General features: G+C 40.0%; 1 protein-coding gene across 2 annotated transcripts in view; it reads right to left on the bottom strand.

The window, feature by feature from the left end:
* Nucleotides 1-22,543, bottom strand: part of LOC117994273 (1-phosphatidylinositol 4,5-bisphosphate phosphodiesterase epsilon-1-like) — a 166,419-nt gene extending 143,876 nt beyond the window's left edge. For both annotated transcript variants that reach the window (XM_069507641.1, XM_069507642.1), the window contains exon 1: nt 22,443-22,543. The gene's annotated coding sequence lies outside the window, so the exon portion shown is untranslated. The remainder of the gene's footprint in view (nt 1-22,442) is intronic.
* Between the last annotated feature and the right edge of the window lie 722 nt (nt 22,544-23,265).

Here is a 23,265-nt window from a genome sequence, read left to right as displayed (position 1 = left end):
TAGGTACAATAATTCGTCCACAAACTCTAGCACTAGTGCAGCTAATGCACTTTTGTTTTGCCAAGCGTTTCGAAGCTAAAACATAATTTGTAGAGCTGACCCCGAACTTCTAAACTTAGTTATTGGCATCGCGCTGTTTGTTTTACTTTCAGACTTTGTACTCCTGGGTAAAGTATTAGGTACTTATAGTCTATTTGTATTAAGAGTTTTAGAATTTAAACTATTATATCAATAAATGTGAAACCATAAAAGCTAGACAATTCATACTTAGTACGTTTAATAAGTTTGCTGAGAACACCTTATCCTGAAAATTTCAGCTTTCTAACGTCATCCAGACCGAAGCTATCATCATCATCATCATCATCAGCCTGTGGATGTCCACTGTTGGACATAGGCCTTCCCCAAAGAGCGCCACCACACCCGGTCCTCAGCCTTCCTCATCCAGCCACTTCCCGCCAGCCTCTTTATATCGTCGTTCCATCGTGCTGGAGGGCGTCCCACACTACGGTCTCCACTCAAGGACTTTCCGGCTCCAACGGCCATCGCCTCTACGACAGGTATGACCTGCCCACTGCCACTTCAGCTTGCTAATAGTTTGGGCTATGTCAGTGACCTTGGTTCTCCTGCGGATCTCCTCATTTCGGATCTTGTCCCTCAAGGAAACTCCTAACATAGCCCTCTCCATAGCTCGCTGAGCGACTTTGAATTTGTGGACAAGGCCGTTTGTTAGTGTCCACGTTTCAGCACCATAGGTGAGGACGGGAAGAACACACTGGTTAAAGACTTTCGTCGTGAGGCACTGAGGAATTGACGATGAGAAGACTTGACTAAATTTATGCTATATATAATATTTATGACCGAAGCTTTGACTGCTCGAAAATACGACGAAACGCTTCGAGAAAAGGTACGTAGTGCCCCGTCCTTTAGTTTGGCTCGTGTTGGCTGATTGGTATTTTAATCTCTTGAGGCAGGTACCAATGTAGATATAGTACGCGACAGGTTGAGATGGCATTCGGGGTGTGATACGGGGGGACGCCCCGCACACCCGCACGACATCCGCGATATCCCGCACCGGGTTCCTTTGTTTGTTTTACTTCCAGACTTTGTACTCCTGGGTAAAATGGCAGTGGGCCGACCACCGACGATGGACGAGAAACGAGTAGAACTAGAAGCTTAAACGAGTTGGCGATCAGCGGGAAGCGAGTATGTAGTTTCGATAGTTTTGTCGCCGGGCTATAAGCGAGTGTGCAAATGTGACGAGCGATTACGCGTGGATTTTCACATATTTTTAAACTTAAAATAACACCAAAGTTTTCAGATGTTTTATTTATTAGGAAACTTTTTAGCTGTCCTCATAAAATAAATAATACATTGCGCGGCAGAAAATAATGTACATCAACCTTTAGAAGGAGATAGTGGAATTGTACAGCTCTGTCGTTGAGACCAACAAAACATCATATAGGTATGAGTGACAGAGACAACGCTCTACAAAGCCAAAATGTCATTCTAAATGCCGATGTACACTATTTTCTGCTGCGTATTGTATGTATATAGTGAATAGGTAAGGTATAAGTCGATAGACGAAGCAATATGTTTAGATCAGGTACAAAAGGCGAGCGCACTAACGAGTGTAATCCGGTTAAAACTGGAGCGAACCGGTTACAAGCAGACTAATCAAGTTTGCAGCGCTTAGATGCTGGATATTTCACGGAGAATTTATAATAACAAACCTATAAAGCTTACTAGAGTTTGTAAGTTTGTACACGTGACGTGGATCAAAGTTTTAGGGTTTCGTTAAGTTTTTCCTTTTGAGGTACGGAACCCTAAAAAGTAATTTTAAATCCGGAAAGCAACTTGCACTAACGCTAACTATGGGCCTCATAAGAAAGCTCAGAGTCACTCTAAGCTCTAAGCTAAGTGCGGAGTTTCTCTACGTGATCAAATCAGAAATGAGGAGATCCGTAGGAGACTAAAGTAACCGACATAGCTCAACGGGTTGCGAAGCTGAAGTGGCAATGGACAGGGCACATAGTTCGTACAACCGATAGACGTTGGGGTCCCAAGGTGCTGGAATGGCGACCTCGCACCGGAAGACGCAGTGTTGGAAGACCCCTCCCCCCCCACTAGGTGGACGGACGACATCAGACGAATCGCAGGGAGCCGCTGGATCCAGGCGGCGCAAGACCGTGGTGTGTGGACTGTGGAAGTGCCTACAAGAGACCTATGTCCAGCAGTGGACGTCTATTGGTTGATGATGATGATATCACAAAAATTCACTGCACTTTGACTTGATATTTACTTTACATTTTCTCGTGAATATTTTTCGCTTACAAATTGTCGTGCCGCGAGCGAAAGGCGAGCATATTTTTGAATTTCGAAGTCGGAAAGGGCTCGTTAGTGGACGCATTAGCGCTGGAGGGAACCAGCTAACGATTCGTACATAATACTATACATAATATATATAATATGTATATTGCAATCTACATAGCTTACGAGCGAAATGTTGAAAAGTTTTCGTGTAATTTCTTCACAATAATGTCGATGCACACTAATGATGGTCAATGCAAAGAACAAAATGGGTTAAAAAACCGGCCAAGTGCGAGTCAGACTTGCGCACCAAGGGTTCCGTACTAAACGTACTTGAGTATTTTTCGATAGTTTCCACGATAAATCAGAGATTACTAGCTTATGCTCGCGACTTCGTCCGTGTGGACTACACAAATTTCAAACCCCTATTTCACCCCCTTAGGGGTTGAATTTTCAAAAATCCTTTCTTAGCGGATGCCTACGTCATAATAGCTATCTGCATGCCAAATTTCAGCCCGATCCGTCCAGTAGTTCGAGCTGTGCGTTGATAGATCAGTCAGTTAGTCAGTCAGTCACCTTTTCCTTTTATATATTTAGACTAGCTTATGCTCGCGACTTCGTCCGTGTGGACTACACAAATTTCAAACCCCTATTTCACCCCCTTAGGGGTTGAATTTTCAAAAATCCTTTCTTAGCGGATGCCTATGTCATAATAGCTATCTGCATGCCAAATTTCAGCCCGATCCGTGCAGTAGTTTGAACTGTGCGTTGATAGATCAGTCAGTCAGTCAGTCAGTCACCTTTTCCTTTTATATATTTAGATTATGCATAAAAAAGGCATAAGGCTGGCAGCTACCTCGGTCAGCATATTAGTCTGGCCATTCAACGAGGTAACGCTGCCAGCGTTCCCAGCACCCTGCCTCGTTGCGGTGGTTTAGATGATATTTTCGATCTGTAATTTTTATGTTCAACTAGCTGATAACCGCGACTTCGTCTTTGATTGATTTTGATTTTCTCTCTTCTTTCTCAATGAGTGGTTACGCCACAAAAAAATATTAAATTAATGTACTAGTATTCACGAACAAATAATAATTAGTATTTTCTTCTTTCCAAATTGTACCAACACCTTATATTTACCTATTTCAACAAATAAAAAGATTTTGTTTTTTTTGATTTTAGATTTTTTTCAAAGTTAGATTACTATACCAAGTGGGATATGATATTATGAAAGGACATTACCCGTACATCCTTAAACAGATTTTTGTTTATTTTTATGCAAAAGTTTACGAATCTAAATACTAATATTATAAATGCGAAAGTGTGTCTGTCTGTCTGTCTGTCTGCTAGCCTTCCACGCCCCATCCGTTCAACCGATTTTGACGAAATTTGGTACAGAGATAGCTTGCATCCCGGGGAAGGACATAGGCTACTTTTTATCCCGGAAAATAAAAGAGTTCCCATGGGATTTTTTAAAACCTAAATCCACGCGGACGAAGTCGCGGGCGTCATCTAGTAGTTCATAAATATAAAAGTAACGCCACATAGTTTACTAAAGTCACATAGTAGTCTAGTCTACTATAATAGGATTAATTAAATTAGAACAAGGCATAGGTAGGAACATCGGTAGAATAGAGCTCAGCACACAAAGGCGGGGTCTGACAAAGACACAATCACGAGTGACACACTGCTCTCAATATCTATCCCATTGTACGATCAATTAACTTCTTATCCCGGATTAATAATACACGGATCACTATAGATTACTGCCCATAATCTAATTATATAAAAGGAAAAGGTGACTGACTAACTGATCTATCAACGCACAGCTCAAACTACTGGACGGATCGGGCTGAAATGTGGTACCTATGCAGATAGCTATTATGACGTAGACATCCGCTAAGAAAGGATTTTTGAAAGTTAAATCCCTAAGGGGGTGAAATAGGGGTTTTGAAATTTGTGTAGTCCACGCGGACGAAGTCGCAAGCATAAGCTAGTAAACATGACATCACATAGTTTACTAAAGTCACATAGTACTCTACTATAATAGGATTAATTAAATTAGAACAAGGCGTAGGTAGGAACATCGGTAGAATAGAGCTCGGCACACAAAGGCGGGGTCTGACAAAGACACAATCACGAGTGACACACTGCTCTCGATATCTATCCCGTTGAACGACCAATTAACTTCTTATCCCGGATTAATAAAGGTAAAACTACCCATATAATAAATGTGAAAGTGTGTTTGTTTGATAGTGTTTATATCTTCTGTAATATAAAAATGAATCACTAAATGTGTTGCTCATCGCAAATCTCGAGAACCGCTGAACCGATTTCGCTAATTCTTTTTTTATAATATTCCTTGAAGTACGAGGATGGTTCTTACGGAGAGAAAATTTAAAAAAATTGAATCGACTTTTAGGCGGAACGAAGTTCGCCAGGGCAGCTAGTTATTTATATAATTCTCTTTTTTCGGCTGCAATAATACTGGTACAATACATTAAAGAAAATGATACTTGTCACTGTATGATGCCCACGAATATGTTAGGTTAGTTGCAGGTTTTTTTTTTAATTCCGTGAGAAGTCTTCATTTTTCCGAGGTTAAAAGTAGATTATATCACCCTTCAGGTCTCTTACTAAGTATATCCCTACAAAAATCATTTAGATTTATGTGATTAAATGGCAAACTAATAAATTAACAAATAAAGCACACTCACGGTAGTTTTAAACGCTAAAATAAAGCACACTTTCGCATTTTTAATATGATGTATAGTCTATAACAGGATTAATAGAAATAGAGCAAGGAAATAGAATATAATATCGGTAGAATAGATCTCAGCACACAAAGGTGGGGTCTGACAAAGACACAACGCGAGTGACACACTGCTCTCGATATCTATCCCATTGTACGATCAATTAACTTCTTATCCCGGATTAATAATACACGGATCACTATAGATTACTACCCATGGTGAAGACCTTTCATATGATACCCCACTTGATATAGTTATGTTACTTAGAAAATTGAAAATACTAATTACTAGTTCATGACCACATTTTTTTTTCGTGTGATGTAACCACAAATTTGCGGTTTTCAGATTTTTCCCCGAATGTCAGCTATAAGATCTACCTACCTGCCAAATTTCATGATTCTAGGTCAACGGGAAGTACCCTGTAGGTTTCTTGACAGACCGGCAGACAGACAGACAACAAAGTGTATAAGGGTTCCGTTTTTCCTTTTGAGGTACGGAATCCTAAAAACTATATCCACTAACTCTTTCTACTAAATTTTCTGTATAGCTTTTTTAAAGTTTAATTTTAATAAAACAACTGCTGTGACATACAAACAAAAATATACACAGAGATACCGAGGCGATTTCATTGAGTAAGTATACCGTTTTTCACTTTGGGAACGGACCCTAAAAAAGACAAAAGAATTTGAGAACTTTTTATACCAAAATATTATGTAACTACAATAAATTTCACGAAAAGAAAATTTAATGCTTCAAAAGAAAAAATGTTTTCAAGTTATTTATGAAAACAATAGCTTTCAAGAGGCTACCAACTTAACTTGGAGTTATTTTTTATGACTTTTGAAATTAGTCTAACAGAAGTAGTACCTACTATTTTTTTTAAATAGAGATAGCGAGCAAGCGAGTCACCTGATGTTAAGTGATTACCATCGCCCATGAACATTTGCAGCACCAGAGAAACCAAGGAAGCGTTGCCGGCCTTTCAGAAATTTGTTGGTCCGCCCCTTGAATAATCCCATGTTGTAATCTAAAGGAAACACCGATGAGAGTTTGGTTCTGGTGGAAAAAAGGATCTGGCACAACGGGTGGTCGAAGTGCTCCAGAAACCCAGGTGGTGAGGGTGGAATTGATTGACGCCCCCCTGTCAATGTCATTCAAGTGCCAAGAGAGGCTTGTCGCACTGTAACAGGTATATTATTTTACATTTTTTCGCCTAAATCTCTACATAGTATAAAATAAAGTCGCTTCTCGCGTCTGTATGTATGTATGAACGCGTAGATCTTTTAAACTACGCAACGGATTTTAATTCGGTTTTCACCAATGGATAGAGTGATTCAAGAGGAAGGTTTATAGCTATAGTTTTAATTGTCAAAAAATTAGAGATGCCTAGAGAAATTGAAATAATGTGAATTAGGTCGGAAAAAAATCTTCTCATTTGAGAGTTTCCGAGGCAATGACACCTCAATGACATTAGTATCTTCATTGCACCCATGCGAAGCCGGGGCGGGTCGCTAGTTACTAATAAAAAGAAAGTGACATATGTACACGCATTGAGGGTCAACTCACGTATTAACGTACGGACGTACGTATTGATTTCTTTTGGCCTAATTAGTAAGAATGCGTGACTCTCTCAATTATTCAGCGATATTGATTGTGACAACGGTTTTTTGGTTAATGTTCGGCTTTTATTACATTTTCATGGCTAGTTAACTACAGTCATCATCATCATCATCATCAACTGATAGACGTCACTTGAAGTGGCAATGGGCAGGGCACATAGTTCCTAAAACCGATAGACGTTGGGGTCCCAAGTTGCTGGAATGGCGACCTCGCACCGTATCACGCAGTGTTGGAAGACCCCCTAGGTGGACGGACGACATCAGACGAGTTGCAGGGAGCCGCTGGATTCAGGCGGCGCAAGACCGTGGCGTGTAGAAGTCCCTACAAGAGGTACCTATGTTAGAGACCTAATGGTACGCGGCTGAAAGTAATGTACATCGGCCTTTAGAATGACATTTCGCATTTGTAGAGCGTTATCTCTGTCACTCATACCTACCTACATGACGTTATGTCGGTCGCAATGACAGGGACAACGCTCTACAAATCTGCTATCTCCTACTAAAGAGCCTTGAGCTTGAGCCTCAATAGCTCAACCGGTATAGGAGTGGACTGAAAACCGAAAGGTCGCCGGTTCAAACCCCGCCCGTTGCACTATTGTCGTACCTACTCCTAGCACAAGCCTGACGCTTAGTTGGAGAGGAAAGGGGAATATTAGTCATTTAATATGGCTAATATTCTTTTTTTTTTTTTTAAAAACAGGGCGATGTACATTACTTTCTGCAGCGTACTTTAGGTACATAATTAAGTACGCGACAGCTTGATATGGCAATCGGGGTGCGGACGTCCCGCACTGCACCCGCACAGCTCCCGCGCTAACACGGTGCGTGCGTGACGTGCGGGTGCGCGAAGCGTCCCCCCCACCTCATGCCCCCATTGCCATCTAAACCTGTCGTGAACAATAGGTAGTTCTTCATTTATGCACATATAAGCCAAAATAAAATACAAATTTTCATAGATCTTGAAAAATTATATATTTTCATACAAACTTTCATGTCCTATTTTTAACCCCCTTATTTTTTATATGTCCCATTTAACCCCCTTTATTTTTTATGGATAGACTATGGCCAAAAAAATTCCCAGTCTGAGATGAAAAGCGTGCTCGGTAGTGAGCCGACGAGGGGTTGATCATAACTATTATATAAACACTGTTTAGAATTGAGCCAAGTTTTGAAGAGCCAAAAAATTCGGGAAGCCTGCCAACGCTGGCCACATGCGCCAACTGTTTGCCAAGAGTGAAGTGGCCCATACACATTTACCGAGTGTATTAGACAAGTAATGATGATGGTGATAATTACTTCATCATCATCATTTTTAGGGTTCCGTACCTCAAAAGGAAAAACGGAAAGCCCATAATTTCCCAAATTGACTTATACAGATTTTTATTATTTAAAGCTAAGAACCTAAATGTCGATTTTATGTCTCTAACTTCAAAAACATAGGACTTTCATACAACCTTCGACCCCCCCTTTCGCACCCTTAGGGGGAGAATTTTTCAAAACCGTTTCTTAGCTGACACCTACACGTCTCTAACTTCAAAAACATAGGACTCTCATACAACCTTTAAACCCCCATTTCACCCCTTTAGGGGGGGAATTTAGTTAGATCCTTTCTTATCTGATACCTACCCTCTAGAAAGAACCTACGTTTTAAATTCAAGTAAAAATAACAATAGTTGAAACTTTTCTATAAAAACTTTTCCCCCCTAATTTACCACCCTTAAGGGGGGAATTTCCCAAATTGACTTATACAGATTTTTTATTATTTAAAACTAATAACCTAAATGTCGATTTTTATGTCTCTGACTTCAAAAAAATAGGACTTTCATACAACCTTAACAATTTTTCAAAACCGTTTCTTAGCTGACACCTACATACTAGAAAGAACCTACCTTCCTAATTTCAAGTTTGTAAGCTTTATAGTTTCTGAGATTTCGTGATTAGTTAGTCAGTCAGTTAGTCAGTCAGTCAGTGAGTGAGTGGTATTTCTCTTTTATATATTTAGATTAGGGGAAAAATCTGAAAACCGTGAATTTGTGGTTACATCACACAAAAAAAATTGAATTGTGGTCACTTGGCCGGTTGTTTGTAAGATAAAATCCATCCTAGCCCTGATGATCACTGAATTATGGTCACCTCACGTCATGAGAGAGTGGTTCAATTACTGCCTTCTACGTGGCATCATAACTCAGTTTACTGCGTTGCCTCTAAACTGATTTCATTGCGCTCCACACAAAGCTCGCATGCTTCCCAGCATCGAGCACGTCACCTATAGAGTACTATTATGAAAGAGAGAAATCCATACTTCTAAATATATAAAATGAAAAGGTGACTGACTGACTGGCTGATCTATCAACGCATAGCTCAAACTACTGGACGGATCGAGCGAAAATTTGGCATGCAGTACCCGTAGTACAAGATTTTACGTCTCACCAAACCAAACCAAATTCGAGAGTCGAAATACTTCCGCGTTACAGTAAAATGGACCTAAACAGCCTTGAATTGAAGTCAAATATTCAATGCCACTGATTTTAATTTCGCAATGTTTCCGCTTGGAGCGCTGGCTGTAGAAGTGTAGACAAACTTGAGCTTTAAAACAAGGTACTTAAGATCCAGTTTACTGTAACGCGGAAGTATTTCGACTCTCGAATTTGGTTTGGTTTGTTGAGACGTAAAATCTTGTACTACGGGTACAGATAGCTATTATGACGTAGGCATCCGCTAAGAAAGGATTTTTGAAAATTCAAGCCCTTAGGGTGTGCAATAGGGGTTTGAAATTTGTGTAGTCCACGAGGACGAAGTCGCGAGCATAAGCTAGTAATATTATAAATCCGAAAGTGTGTCTGTCTGTCCGTTTGTCTGCTAGCTTTTCACGGCTTACCCGTTTACTGATTTTAATAAAATTCGGTACACATATAGCTTGCATCCCGGGGAAGAACATAGGCTACTTTTGATTCCGGAAAATCAAAGAGTTCCCACGAGATTTTTAAAAAACCTAATTCCACGCAGACGATGTCACGGGCATCAGCTAGTACATTCAATAAATGTTATTGTAAATATTGCTATACAAACGTCACCATAGCCTAATATTTGATATATCGTCGATTCAGGATCAAACCGAGAGTTCGCTCACTCTAGTTCACTCTGGAAGCGTTAGAGGTTGCCAGTTTGTTCCTCCAAGAGTTATAAACTCGATGAGTGTAGTTATGTAGCATGAAAGCTTTGTAATTGGGCCACTCTAGTGCTTGTAGGATGGCCATGATTATTTTATTAAGAGAAGTTTGCGTGCCGTGGCATAATATTGTATATCAAATCTTGTATGGTATAATAATATTGGAAAATTGATATCTTGTAAAGGGCAACTGCCGAGTTTCTTGCTGGTTCTTCTCGGTAGGAACGGCATTCCGAACCAGTAGTAAATTAAACTAGTTGACGATTCAAACTCGTCTTCCAACGCTGCGCCTGTGTAAGGTCGCCATTCCAGCACCTTGAGACCCCAACGTCCATCCGTTTTACCGAACTATTTACTTATAAAGATTTAAAACCCGTGTAATTTTAAAACTACAAATATTTTTTACCAAATCTGGCAAACCGATATTAGTTGTAGACATTCTTGAATGTAAAGTACTATATTTATATATTTTTTTCTCTAAAAGAATATTAGTCATGTTAATCATGACTAATATTCCCCTTTCCCCTCCAACTAAGCGTAAAGCTTGGGCTAGAAGTAGGCACGACAATAGTGCAACGTGTGGGGTTTGAACCGGCGACGTTTCGGATTTCAGCCCGCTCATTTAACTGTTGAGCTATTGAGGCTCTTGATTCAGTTTGATTGGTTAATATTGAAATGAGAATCAAATTACGTTTGTATGAAGAGCGCTGAGGAAACTTCTCTTAAGAATTACGTAACACCCGTTGTACTTCTACAGCGTAGCACAATGCTACGACGTAGCACGTTCTCAGTTCAAAGTTAGTTCCATTATATTATTTTAGCTGACTCGTGTATTATTTAGAGTAAGTTCAAGTTAGTTTAACTTGCAATGAAGTATGAGAGCTTTATACTAAAACTATCTGATGCCCGCGACTTCGTCCGCGTGGAATTAGGTTTTCATAAAATCCCGTGGGAACTCTTTGATTTTCCGGGATAAAAAGTAGCATATGTGTTAATCCAGGGTATAATCTATCTCCTTTCCAAATTTCATCCAAATCCGTTCAGCCTATTTTGCGTGATTGAGTAACCAACATCCAAACATCCTCACTTTCACATTTATAATAAGGATGTGTTTTAGTACTTATCTATACTAATATTATAAATGCGAAAGTGTGTCCGTCTGTCTGTCTGTCTGCTAGCTTTTCACGGCTCAACAGTTTTGAGTTCCCACGGGATTTTTAAAAACCTAACTCCTCACGGACGAAGTCGCGGGAATCAGCTAATTGTAAATATGTAGAATTACTTAAAACGCACACGATTCCGAAAAGTTAGAAGTGTGTGTCCGGGATCGAACCCCCGAATGAACCACTAACGTCTTAACTACTAGGCTATCACGGCTTTGTTACAAAAACAATCCTTGAGAATTTTTCTTTCCTAAGTAAGTTTAAAACACGCCATTTTCCCATTTTCAATCCGGCATTTTACCTTTAATCTCTTGTGCTGGTAATATTTTTTAAAGAAGGCCCATTCTCTGTAAGGAAAGATAAAGAATTATTCCCCAAAGACTTTCTAATATGATACTCTTCATTGAGTAACAAGCTAAAGAGTTACTATGGCCTATTCACCTATTCACTATATAGACTAAGGTCTTCAACGAGTGTGCTCTACCTGTGATGACGTATGGAGCGGAAACGTGGACACTGATAGTTGGCCTCGTCCACAAACTAAAAGTCGCTCAGCGCGCTATGGAGCGAGCTATGTTGGGTATTACTCTCAGGGGTAAAATCCGGAACGAGGAAATTCGCAAAAGAACAAAAGCGACCGACATAGCTCAAAGGATTAGCAAGCTGAAGTGGCAATGGGCAGGCCATGTCTGTCGCAGAACCGACGGCCGATGGGGCAGACGTGTTCTGGAGTGGAGACCGCATACCGGTAAGCGCAGTGTGGGACCCCCAGCCCCCTGGACCGATGACCTGAAGAAGGTGGTGGGGAGCGGGTGGATGAGGAAGGCGGAGGACCGTGTTTGGTGGCGCGCTCTTGGAAAGGCCTATGTCCAGCAGTGGACGCAAACAGGCTGATGGATTGGATTGGATTGGGATTGGAAACACCTATATCTATTTATTATTTATTTCTTTTACACCTAATTAGAATAGCAGTTCCACTTACACTAACTAGGCAAAGCGTGCGTTGAATGATGATAATCTCCATGATAGGCAAACTAGAAACAGAAATAAGCTGGCTACTCCTGCGCTCCGCCTCTGGAAGGTGCGAAAGTCATTTGTGGGAATGAGTGTAATATTTTATAATAAAATTCCACAAGCAATTTTAGACTTGCCTTTACACAAGTTTAAAAAATGTGTTAAAAGTATGCTCCTAAAAAAAGCATATTATACAGTCGCAGACTATGTAAACGATAAAAAAGCTTGGATTTTACTCGGTCCAGCAATGCACGGGGCTGCAATGGCTTGTATAGTACGGTATAATAACATTGTAAATTGAAAAATTAAAAAGAGCAACCGCCGAGTTTCTTGCTGGTTCTTCTCGGTAGGAACGGCATTCCGAACCAGTGGTAAATTAAAACTACCTGACTATTCATAAGCACTTGTAAAAAGTTTACATGAATTTAAAAAAACATTCTATTCTATTCTAATGTGTTTTGGGATTTGTGTAGTGCTGAGTGGTAGTGGTGGTGCGTATTGCTTGCCTGGTGGCTGGTTTTTCCTGCATCTTTAGCAGGAGGACGGGCGGCGCATGTCACATGCTGCATGTTGCACGATACAGATTTGATCTGTTTCAGCGGATTAAGATTTTGGTTCATTGTATATCATGATTTTCCGCAAAATACCGTCTACTTCTATACAAAATTTAACACTAGGTTTGTATGTGATTGGTTGGGCACTCAAAAACTCAAAAGTAGACATTTCGAAGTCTTTATAAAGTAAGGTTTAAAACAGAAAAACATCTGAAAAATGCACATTTGTTTTGATGACACTTCCAAAACATATTTTTGGACTGTGTGGTCCTGAACTTTGACAGAGGGGAAACTTAGTTTATACATACAGAAAAACTTATCACTAAAAAATTTATATTTACAAAAAATATACGCCGTCCAAATGGTCATTTATGGGCATTGTGCCCAAAACACTGGCGCTATTACCTCGCTGAACGGCAAGGCTCAACCGTTGAGCGAAATAAGCACCAGCTCTTGGGTCACCAGACGCGTGGATCAGCTTTTGGGAAACGACGTTAATAAAAGCTTTCGTGTCCGATGACCATGGGCCCAGAGTCTCAAACGCAAGCGGGAAACTTGTAAACGTTGCATATATCGTCTCCCCTGTTAGGAGCGCTACTTATTGGCGTCTCTGTTGTGTTGGTCTGAGCGAGCGAGCAGGGCTATTTAATTGTGTTTACCTGTACACAAAGCGGGTACGCTTGGAGACAAAATAAACCTACCTACGATATTTTAGGTCTCCATACAAAATTTTATCAGTACCCTTATTATAAACGCGAAAGTGTATTTGTTTGTTGGTTTGTCCATCAATCACGTCGCAACGGTGCAACGGATTGACGTGATTTTTTGCATGGGTATAGTTAAAGACCTGGAGAGTGACATAGGCTACTTTTTATATAAAAATTTAAATATAAAATTAAAGAATTTTTACTACATAAAAGATATTATTCCATTAAAGAGTTCCACTTACAGACACAAATTTATAATAAGTTGTAGCATTTTTTTATTAGCAGTCTTTAAATTAAATAGTATTGTATTATATTGTTAAATGTAGTAGATATGTATAAAATATAATTATTAACTGTATAAAGATAAGTAATAATAGATAATTCAATTGTAATTTAAGTCAGTAAGTTGGTTTTAGTTTTTATTTTTTGCATGCCATAATATGGCTATTTGTGGTGAAACTTTAATTAATAACTGTAACATCTGTATATACATACATACCCACATGTGCAATAAAGAATATTTGATTTGATTTGATTTGATTTTTATCCTGGTAAATGAGAGAGTTCCCACGGGTTTCTAAAAAACCTGATTCCACGCTTACTTACGCAACTAGTATTGTTATATACTCTAGAGAGAGAGCAGAGTAATGTAAAACAAACATTACTTAAAACAACACAATGTAAAGGTTATCATTTCTGTTCAACCGTAAACTCCCTCGAGGCTAATATTGCGTGTTGGAATCATAGAGTTGTCGTTTACTAGAGGAGCAATGATCCGTCATAATCATCATCAACCGATAGATGTCCATTCTAAATAATATCTGTCCCGGCTGTACTCACGTGTTTAGTTGACGTAAGCCCGACTAGTTTCGAACCCATCCGGGGTCCTTTTTCAGTACAGCCGGGACAGATATTTATTTTATTTTTTTATTTTTATTATTCATGTACCAAAAATTGTAGTTACAAAGTAATAATAAATTAAGTTACATCGGAAATGCTTATCTCTAAACAGAGATTTCTTCCAGCTTCCCATTCAAGGTTGTGAGTAAGGCGTATCAAGAAGTGGAATAGGTCTACGGTACTAGAATCTAATAAACTACATAAATATCTTATAATAAATACCCAAATCAACTTATATACAATAATTATACTTATCATAAATAATTATATACATAATATATGAAAAATATAAATACATATAATATATAAAATACTCTATATTAATGATAGGTAATACTGCTTCACTCTGTATTTGAATGAGTGTACTGAGTGGCAGTTCTCTCTGACATTTTCAGGAAGTGAGTTCCAAAGTTGGGTAGCTAGTACGGTGAAAGATTTGTTATAGAAGACTGTGTTACAACGGGGAGTGACGAGAGGATTTTTTGAGACACACGACCGCATAGGTCTAGTAGGAGGGCGGGATAGTTGAAATCGCTCTCGTAGATAACCAGGGGAAGAGGTATTAAGAACATTGTAGAGAACAGTCAGAATATGCAAAATTGTTTAGAATGGAAATCACTTACGGTAGTCTAAACGCTAAAATAGCCGACTGTTACGGCGATAGATATCCACTGCTGGACATATCTCTTGTAGGGATTCCGCACGCCACGGTATTGCGCCGCCATCATCCAGCGGCTCCCTGCAACTCGCGTAATGTCGTCCGTCCACGGTCTGTGGGGGTCTACCAAAGCTACGCTTTCCAGTGCAAGGTTGCCATTCCAGAACCTTGGGACTCCAACGTCTATCGGTTGTTCAAGGAATTTTTATCAACCTAAATTCACGCGGACGGAGTCGCGAGCATTATCTAGTTATACCATAATTATTGGATTATTGCATGGATATCATTGAAGATCTAGAGAATGCCATATAGGCTGCTTTTTATCCCGTGAAATTAGAGAGTTCCCACGGGATTCTCAAAAATCAAACGCCCTGCCTAAGGCCTATTGTACACACGTTTTTTCGCTGTGAAAATCTACGGTTAATTCGCCGTATGGGGGCACGGCGTGTTGAGAATTGAGATCACTGCGGTAGCTTGTTGACGTAAATGGCGGCAAAACTTCACGGCGCCGTTTACGCCGCGCTGGTTGAGAAAACTTGCCGTGTACAAGAGCTCCTACACTGAGGAGGTAGGCAACGTTCGAGAAAATTTTAATAGATGGCGCTGAATTTTACAACCACTAAAGATGAAAAATAATACCTATATCTATATGATCTATGCTTTAATGTTTAGGTCGTGCCAATCAATGACATAGATGAAGAGTAAGAGCTAGCGTGCACTGCAATTTTCCTTAAGTTTCTTTCCCACAAAATATGTGAACTATAATGGAAGTAATTAATTAATTTTGCATCCGATTTAAGTTTAATAATTTAAAGCATAGATGATATAGATATAGGTATTATTTTTCATCTTTAGTGGTGGAAGTTTTCAGCGCCATCTATTCGAACGTTGCCTGGAAACCTCCTCCTTGCTCTTTATTAATGTAAGCGGTTTGCTACTCTATGGTCTAGGTAACTCAATGTCAAAAATGTGAAATTTCAAATTCTGTCTCATCACAGAGTATATAATGTACTATCTTGGTACATTATATTATTCATTGTATTCGATCACATTATTAAGATGAGTTCTTCGTTATTACTTGGAAGACAAGTTTACATGATAATTTAGAATAATAGAGTTTTTATGCGACTTCTTTCGATAATATTATATGAAACTAGTGACCCGCCCCGTCTTCGGACGGTTGCAATGTTTTATTTTTTATTATTTTAGGGTTCCGTAGGAAAAGGAAAAACGGAACCCTTATAGGATCACTTTGTTATCTGTCTGTCGGTCTGTCAAGAAACTTACAGGGTACTTCCCGTTGATCTAGAATCATGAAATTTGGCAGGAAGGTAGGTCTTATAGCTGACATTCGAAACTTGCCACTACTTCGGAAAATCAACGAGTTCCCGCGGGATTTTTGAAAATCCTAATTCTTATAGAACTAACGGGACTTATAGAACTAACAGCCGTACTCAGAGTCGCTAAACGTTACTTAAGATCGAGTTAAAACGAGACAGATTTATGTGAGAAATATAGCTTTATCTCGTTTTAACTAAACTGTAAGTACTTAACGATAATTTCAACATTGTAAATTGAAAAATTAAAAAGAGCAACCGCCGAGTTTCTTGCTGGTTCTTCTCGGTAGGAGCGGCATTCCGAACCAGTGGTAAATTAAAACTACCTGACTATTCATAAGTACTTGTAAAAAGTTTACATGAATAAAAAAACATTCTATTCTATTCTATTATATTATATAAAGCGACTCTGAGTGCGGCTGTTAGAAGTCAGTGGACCAGATGGATCCACCATATTGTAACTCAAAGGTGTAATGACGTCACAAAACTAAAAGCTTTAATAATACACCCTCATAAAATCAACGTTTTATTCCGTGCTAAACGAAAACCTTTGTCACTTGGAAAATAACCTTTACCACCTACGAAATGAAAGCCATGCTTTCCAAACAGACCCATTAGAATTCGGACCGTGTACTGTAACCTGTCCCTTTCTGGCTAATAGGGTAAGAAAGGGAGGGGGGTATTGATAACGGCTAGAAAACGGCACGTTCTGATCCCATTTCGGAAGGTGATACCCGAATGGGATTTTCTTTCATTTCTTTTTCACTGATTTTGTTTACACTATATTTACAGGGCTTAATGTATTTTTGGGTTTGTGTAAACAAAACTTGGCGTAGTGTCGTCTCCCATACAAGGTTTTGCCCGTAATGACCGCGCTGGGCAGGCGATAGACGTTGGGGTCACAAGGTGCTGGAATGGCGACCTCGCACCGGAAGACGCAGCGTTGGAAGACCCCCCACTAGTGACTAGGTGGACGGACAACATCAGACGAGTCACAGGGAGCCGCTGGATCCAGGCGGCGCAAAACCGTCGCGTGTGGAAGTCCCTACAAGAGACCTATGTCCAGCAGTGGATGAGTTGAGTGATGATGAAACAAAACTTTGTGTTGGATGAACATGTTTGTTAAAATAGAAATGCATCAACATTTTGTCTGGTGGGAGGCCTCGGCCGTGGCTAGTTACCACCCTACCGGCAAAGCCGTGCCGCCAAGCGATTTAGCGTTCCCGTACGATGCCGTGTAGAAACCAAAGGTGAATGGGTTTAATAAAAACTGCCATACTCCTTCCAGCTTAGCCCGCTCCCACCTTAGACTGCATCGTCACTTACCCAGGTGAGATTGCAGTCAAGGGCTAACTTGAATCTGAATAAAAAAAAAATGTGATCAATCTTCATCATCATCAACCGTTAGACGTCCACGGCTGGACATAAGTCTCTTGTAGGGACTTCCACACGCCACGGTCTTCCGCCGCTACTATCCAGCGGCTCCCATAGACTCGTTTGTAGTCCATCTATAGTACGCGAGATGGCAATCGAGGAGGTAACGCCCCGCACCCCCGCACAGCCCCCGCACTAACCCGGTGCGGGCAAACGCGGGTGACATGCGGGTTTTTTTATTCAGATACCTATAAGTTAGCCCTTGGTGGTAAGTGGAAGGAGTATGACAGTTTTTATTAAACCCATACCCCTTTGGTTTCTATACGGCGTCGTATTGGAACGCTTAATCGCTAGGCGGCACGGCTTTGCCGGTAAAGTGGTAACTAGCCACAGCCGAAGCCTCCCCCCAGACAAAGGGGGTAAAGGGCGTCCCACTGCCTCATACCCCGATTGCTATCTTGACATGTCGCGAACTTTGGGTATTTGACTACATCAAAAATAAATTATTTCTCAGTGATTATTAAATAGAGGGTCTTCCAAAATATGTAAAATCCACTTCCTTTGTTGGTTTTAAGAGTAATAATCATTTTAAATTATCGATTAAACTAAAAAACACACGTCAAATGATTGTGACGTCACACACCGGTATTTCATAGAATCTCGCATACTAAGCGCGCGTTTTGACGTTTGATAAAAAGTTACTGATTTGACTAGTTGTCAAATACCGTATTGGGGAATTTTCGAGCACTATGCTTTTCACTGGTTTTCCTTTTTCATGGAAGGGACATAAAAACTTTAGGTAGGTACCTACTTCAGTCCGAAAAAAGGTCTCAGATACCCTCAAGCAATTTTTCAAATCGCGCCTGAAGAAGTTTTATTTCGAAAAGTTCTTTTACCTAAAAGAGAAAGTGGTCCTAAAAGGGTACAGCTTCTCCATTACGGTACGGAACCCTAAAAGGTCGTAAGTAAAAGTTTCCGTACTACTCTAGGTACCTATTCTCACTGGTACTTACGCCGTAATAGCTCAACTGTTAAAGAAGCGGACTGAAATCTAAAAGGTCAGAGGTTCAAAGCCCATCCAGTGCACTATTGCCGTACCCACTGCCAGCACAAGCTTTACGCTTAGTTGGAGGGGAAATGGGAACATAAGTCATAATTAACTTTCAGCGTGTACAAAGGTACGATACGATACGACAGGTCGAGATGGCAATCGGGGTGGCGACGCCCCACTCACCCGCATATCCCCCGCGCTGACCCGGTGCGGGATAGCGCGGGTGACGTGCGGGTGTGCGCGGCGTCCCCCCCGCCTCTTACCCCCGATTGCCATCTCGACCTGTCGCGTACTTATAACTTTGGCACTGACCCGGGCCCTGACTCAGATTTATCTCGAGAATATCGATTTTATCCCGACGGTATCGAAACATCTGTACTATATCTATTTTCTATCTGGCGCAGTGGTGAGTTCTGTGGGAAGTCTCAAGTCCGACTCCTGGCAGGAGCAATTTTTTTTTTTTTTTAATAATATTAGCCATGTTAAATGACTAATATTCCCCTTTCCTCTCCAACTAAGCGTCAAGCTTGTGCTAGGAGTAGGTACGACAATAGTGCAACGGGCGGGGTTTGAACCGTCGACCTTTCGGTTTTCACTCCACTCCTTTACCGGTTGAGCTATTGAGGCTCTTTGAGATTTGAGAATTTGTGATTTCTGAATTGGGTATTTGCCTACATCAAAAATAAATTATTTCTCAACTAGCTGATGCCGGCGACTTTGTACCTTCTCATGGATTTAGGTTTTTAAAAATCCCGTGGGAACTCTTTGATTTCCCGGGATCAAAAGTAGCCTATGTCACTCTCCAGGTCTTTAACTATACCCATGCAAAAAATCACCTCGATCCGTAGCTCCGTTGCGACGTGATTGAAGGACAAACCAACAAACCAACAAACCAGCAAACAAACACACTTTAGAATAGAATAGAATAGAATATGCTTTTATTCAAGTAGAATTTTTACAAGCGCTTTCGAATCGTCGGGTAGTTTTAATTTACTACAGGTTCGGAATGCCGTTCCTACCGAGAAGAACCAGCAAGAAACTCGGCGGTTGCTCTTTTTAATTTTAATTTTACACTTTCACATTTATAACATGGGTACTGATGTAGTCAAATACCCAACTTTGGTACAAAGATAGCTTGCATCCAGGGAAAGGACATAGCCTACTTTTTATCCCGGAAAATCAAAGAGTTCCCACGGGATTTTAAAAACGGAAACTCACGCGGACGAAGTCGCGGGCATCACATTTTTTTTTTTAAAGAATATTAGCTATGTTAAATGACTAGTATTCCCCTTTCCTCTCCAACTAAGCGTCAAGCTCGTGCTAGGAGTAGGTACGACAATAGTGCAACGGGCGGGGTTTGAACCGTCGACCTTTCGGTTTTCAGTCTACTCCTTTACCGGTTGAGCTATTGAGGCTCTAAAACCTTAGCCTTATAATATATACTTATTTAGAGATAGGCATTTGAGTTTGAATAACCCTAGTGCAGAGATCTTTTAGAGGTCAAAGGGTAGAAAACTTCTAAATTATATTTGTCTTTCTCAAAAAGAACGAATAAAACTATGGACACAAGTAAATTGGATTTTTTATTTACTTCTGACCAAATATTGCCCTTTTTAGGGTTCCGTACCTCAAAAGGAACCCTTATAGGATCACTTCGTTGTCTGTCTGTCTGTCATGTTTGTGACGAAACCTATAGGGTACTTCCCGTCGACCTAGAATCATGAAATTTGGTAGGTAGGTAGGTCTTATAGCACAAGTAAAGAAATAAATCAGAAACCGTGAATTTGTGGTTACATCACAAAAAAAAAATTAAAATGTTTTCATGAAAAAATAAGAATAGGAAATACTGGACCGACACCACGGACAGATGGACAGACAGACAGACACATAACAAAGTGATCCTATAAGGGTTCCTTTTTTCCTTTTGAGTTACGGAACCCTAAAAATCGGTCAAGAGCGAGTCCGACTCGCACCGATTTTTAGGGCCAGCATGGCAGACATGTGCTCAGTAGTGAGCCAGCGATGGGTTAATCATGATCATACCAATTTACATTTATATTCAAATTCTTTGTTTAGACATCCCCTTTAAGTGCCTAATATAAGAGAAGCGCTGAAGTTTTAACGAACCTTCAACATAAGGCAGTGGTCCGACCGCCGACGATGAACGAGAAACGAGTAGAACTAGAAACTATAAACCAGCTGGCGATCAGCGGGAAGCGATAGTTTCAATAGTTTTGTCGCCGGGCTATAAGCGACTGTGCAAGTGCGACGAGTGATTACTCGCGTCATTCGCCCGCGGTCGCTCAGTCTTGTACAAACCTGCGCGCGCGTCACGTGTTCATAGCGAGCGAGCATCGCTGAGCGAGTTTATTTTTGAAAGCTCGTCGCTCAGCGACAAAACTAGTAAAGCGACTCGTCGCGGGCAGTGTGAACAGTCAGAAAGCCTCAATAGCTCAACTGGTAAAGGAGTGGACTGAAAACCGAAAGGTCGACGGTTCAAACCCCGCCCGTTGCACTATTGTCGTACCTACTCCTAGCACAAGCTTCACGCTTAGTTGGAGAGGAAAGGGGAATATTTGTCAATTAACATGGCTAATATTCTTAAAAAAAAAAAAAAAAACTTTTGATTTATGCATCTCTTTCGTTTACACGGAATGTTTCTTGAGGGAGAAAATCGCCGATAGTTAGTCGATTTGTCGCCGGCGGTCGGACCACTGCCTAATGCCAAGCAAAAACCTATAATCATAAAAACAATTGCCGAAAACGTGTATTATGTAAGACGCGATCTTCAAGCGGCGTAAGTAAGCCATTACTGTAATATTCCAGAAATAGGATACCTGCCTGAAAGGCGTATATAACCTTTATTAAAAGCCTAACACTGAAAGCAGTGAAAACTGAAAACTCAACAACATAATAATTATTAATGTTTGTTACACACATGTATAACATATACGTTTGTTACACACATGTATTGTGTATAAACAAAAAAGTTGAATTATTTCGACATTTTGCACGATAAATCAAAAACTATTGTGCATAGGAATAAATAAAAATCAGTTTTAGAATGTAGAGGTAAAACCATTTTGTATGATATCCCACTTGGTGGGTATTGTTATCTTACTTTGAAAGTTGAAAATACTATTTCTTCGAAAACACATTTTTTCGTGACGTGTACCTACCTACGTCATAAGCTATCTGCATGCCAAATTTAAGCCCGATCCGTCCAGTAGTTTGAGCTGTGCGTTGATAGATCAGTCAGTCACCTTTTCGTTTTATTATATTATATTATAATATTTAGAAGATTTAAGATTTATAGAAATTCGACTTTTTTGCGCAAAGGATCAGCCTGGCTGTTTAGCGCTGAAATGCAGCTGAAATATTCTTGGTACCATTCAACGCAAGGATAATTTGTATAGTAGGTAATTAGATAAGGCTAGCTTTAAATTAACATTTTCAACTTAAAAAACATTAATTTATTTCTGTATAAATGAAAATGTACGAATCCACGAATTTCAGAAATAACCAACCTGTTGATTTTTTGAAAAATTCTTGACCGTTTTTTATTTATTTAGTTTATATACTTCTGAAAATCTGTATTCGTCGTAAATGAATCGTAAAATTTAAACGAAATGTAGAACCTGAAATGTTTCTAACAAATCCGACAGACTTTAAAAGACCGATAAAATTCAAACGAGCCTACAAAATCTTACATAAAACCTAACAAACATTGTCGACAACATATACCCTACTATGTTACGAAATAGTTCTCCAAGAAACCATTAGTGCAAAAACTAGCGAAATAAGATACTCGAGAAACGGCGTTATTAAAAAAAACTCACCTAACACTCGAAGCACTGAAAACATATAACACATAAACATTTGTGTAAACACACACGCGTATAAAAGCTCGTGTACCGGACACGTCCGCACGGGGTGGCGCGTGGAAATCGACTGAGCTTTTCATGTAGGGATTTTCTATATATAAAAGTAAGGGCGGTTAAGGGTCGTGGTACACCGGGGCTTAAAATAAAGCCTTAACAAGTCATTTAAAAAGTTTTTAAAAAACCCCGACTGCGGTTTGGTTTACACTGCATCTTTCGTTTTTTAGGGTTCCGTACCTCAAAAGGAACCCTTATAGGATGACTTAGTTGTCTGTCTGTCTGTCTGTCGGTCTGTCAAGAAACCTACAGGGTACTTACCGTTGACTTAGAATCATGAAATTTGGCTGGTAGGTAGATCTTATAGCAGACATTAGGGGAAAAATCTAAAACAGATTTTTATTTATTATTATGCATCATAGTTTTTGAAATATCGTGCAAAATGTTGAAGAAATACAACTGTATTACGGAACCCTTGGTGCGCGATCCTGACTCGCACTTGGCCGGTTTTTGTTATTCAGATACAAGTTAGCCCTTGACTGCAATCTCACTTGGTGGTAAGTGATGATGCAATCGAACCTGGAAGGGGTATGGCAGTTTTTACTAAACCCATGCCCCTTTTGGTTTCTACATGGCATCGTATGGGAACGCTAAATAGCTTGACGACACGGCTTTGCCGGTAGGGTGATAACTAGCCACGGCCAAAGCCTCCCACCAGACCAGACTAGAAATTTAGAATTGTAAAATTCCAAACCTCTGCCAAGAATCGAACCCGGGATCTTTT

Source organism: Maniola hyperantus, chromosome 26 (genome assembly GCF_902806685.2).
Source record: "Maniola hyperantus chromosome 26, iAphHyp1.2, whole genome shotgun sequence".
NCBI lineage: Eukaryota > Metazoa > Arthropoda > Insecta > Lepidoptera > Nymphalidae > Maniola > Maniola hyperantus.
The sequence above is the reverse complement of the archived record's forward strand: the minus strand, read 5'-3'. Positions and strand labels throughout refer to the sequence as shown.